General features: G+C 36.3%; 1 non-coding gene across 1 annotated transcript; it reads right to left on the minus strand.

Moving 5' to 3' along the window:
- Positions 1-2,241: 2,241 nt before the first annotated feature.
- On the minus strand, positions 2,242-2,374 carry LOC126023157 (small nucleolar RNA SNORA51). Its single transcript, XR_007500363.1, has one exon. It is a non-coding gene; the product is annotated as a small nucleolar RNA SNORA51 (small nucleolar RNA).
- Positions 2,375-2,841: the final 467 nt, after the last annotated feature.

The following is a 2,841-nucleotide window of genomic DNA, read 5'->3' on the forward strand; positions in this document are numbered from 1 at the left end:
GGAATATGTCCATGTTGGCAAGAGAGATAAAACTCTCCTTAAACTGATATATACCCTGAATATAAAGAGAAAGTATAATACATTCAGATTATGAAACTATTGTAAACTGTCCTAAAAGCTATTGCTTTATTATGGATTTCATGGAACTCATACTACATACTAACAGATTTACTTCTCCATTCTAGAATATGAGGGTGACTCTTGAATTTATGGCTGCCAAAAATAAATTAGCAACACTAATTTTTTGCTACTAAAACAAGATTAGTTTCATAAGAATAAGATAATAATAATGAAATATAATGCCATTTAAGGATAGCACAGTAATAAGAAATGTGTCATATTTAATTTGTAGATGGAGTTGCATATTGAATTAAAAATGGTAACTTCTCTTCTCCTACAATTATATTGCTATAATGTAACTCAAGGATTAATTCTTTATGGTTTTGGTTTTTGTGTCACACCTAGTAATGCTCAGGGATTACTTCTGGTTGCACATCAAGGAGATACTCCTGGCAGTGCTCAGGGACAATATGTTGTGCAAGAAAATTGAACCTGGGTTGGACAAATGCAAGGCAAACACTCTGCCTGATATATTATCATCACTCTGGCCCCCTAGATGAATTCTTGAACAACAGCTTTTCAGAGTCAATTCTTTGGGCTCTTTATCACCTTTGTGTTTCTAGTGAGTGTCAGGGAACTCATTTAATTCCATTTATTTCTTTTTTTTGGTTGACATTCCAGTTATTTTATCTATAAAATTACATATTTTAGAATTATTTTTATTGGATTATAATGTAAATTCTCTATTGCCCTTTATAATTTGAGGGCTCCCAAATGTTCCCAGTGATTCTGGAGGCCACTCTCAGCAATACTTGCCCTGGTCCTGTGGGCAGAGTGATTATGTACTGCTGCTTGTGTCCAGCAGCACTAGAGGCCCCAAAGCCATATCCCTAGGTATAGGTTTTAAAATAACATGCAAAGCATGTTACAGACTTTATTTTATCTGGTTCCAGACTTTGAGCTTTTTACATGGTCCTATTCTGTCAAACTTTCAAGTTGTGTATTTAGGGATGTTAATGAAGCAAGATAATTTTTATTAAACAAAATTTTAGAGTAGAGGGAACTGAAGCAATAGTACAAAGGGTAGGACACTTGCTTTGTGCACTGTGATCTACCAGGGTTTGAATCCTGCCATTCCATATGTTCCCCAAACCCACCTATGAGTAATTTTTTTATTTTTATTTTTTGGTTTTTGTGTCACAACTGGCAGCTCTCAGGAGTTATTCCTGCCTCTACACTCAGAAATAGCTCTGGCAGGCTTGGGGGACCATGTGGGATGCCGGAAATCAAACTGGAATCCATTCTGGGTTGGCTGCGTGTAAGGCAAATGCCCTACTGTTTTGCTATTGCTCTGGCCTCCGGCAATAATCTTTGAGTGCAATGCTAGGAGTCAGTTAGCTCTGAACACTACTGGGTATGGGTTCAAACAAACAAAAATTCTTACGTGCACAAAACATGGGAGATTCTGTATTAATAGGTCAGCTGGTAGGATGTTTGCTTTGTAACAGATGACCTGGGTTTGGTTCTTGACATCCTTTATGGTCCTCCAAGCCCTGCTAGGAGTGATCTCTGAAAACAGAAAAGGAGTAAACCCTGAGTATTTCTGGGTATGGAAAGAAGAAAAGAAAAGAGAAGAAAAGAAAAAGTAAAGATGGGGGTGAAAAAAAAGACAATATGTTCAAAGAGAACACAGGTGTCTCTAGAGTGAACAAAGGATGCAAGCAAAGAGACAAGAGACATGGAGACCAGCAAATATTCAGGTATTCAAGGAGAACATAGGCTGAAGGGCAAGATCATCTTTTAAACTTTTGAATTTTGAAGAGGCCAAATATATCTGAAAGCTCTCTTCAGATGGCCATCTTGTTTTATTTTTTATATATAATGCTGTACCTGAAAAGTATGGGCAACACCTTTAAAGCACTAAAAATAATGAAAGCTATTTAGACAAGTTTATAAAACTACTACAAGAAAAACTATATATTTGCCCTATGATTTTTAAGCTATTTTTCTTTTGTTTTTTGGGTTACTCCTGGAGGTGCTCAGAACTTTCTCCTAGCTCTGCACTCAGGGGTCACTGCTGATGGGGATCAGGAGGCCAAATGGGATATTAAGAATGAAACCTGGGTCAGTCACATGCAAGGCAAGAGCCCTATTTGCTGTAACTATTTCTTTTTTTTTTTTTTTTGTCCCCCAATTCACAATACAGACCAGGCAAAGGGCCTGTGTTGAGATGTATATGGGGTGCATTTACTGTACCTCCTCTTTCTATAGAGTCAGTGTAAAGAACACAGCCTGTGGTAAGAATTGGGAGGCCTTATCTTTTCTTTTCTTTTTTGTTGTTGATTTTTTAATATATATGTGTGTGTATATGTATATGTATATATATATATATATATATATAAAATCCTTCACCAATGCAACATTCCCATGACCAATATCCCAAGTGTCCTTCCTCCCACCCCACACCTCCTGTGTGTACTATTTCTATAGTCAGTCCTGAAAGTTCTGAATGTTCTCCATTGTCATTTTCTGTCATATATATATGCAAACATATATGTGATTGTGCATGTGTGTATGTGTGCATGTACAATGTGTGCAGTAGTATGCCTTTGAATATTATTTGTATGTTTTTGTATGAAAGTATGTATATTTATCTTGTGTAGTGCATGTTAGAGTGTATATGTGTGTGAGTTCTAATACAATTAGATTGTCAACACATAGTAGTTACTGTTTTAGCAAATAACCAATTAAATTTACACTCATCACCTACAATACACTGTT

The sequence above is a fragment of the Suncus etruscus genome, chromosome 11 (assembly GCF_024139225.1).
Source record: "Suncus etruscus isolate mSunEtr1 chromosome 11, mSunEtr1.pri.cur, whole genome shotgun sequence".
NCBI lineage: Eukaryota > Metazoa > Chordata > Mammalia > Eulipotyphla > Soricidae > Suncus > Suncus etruscus.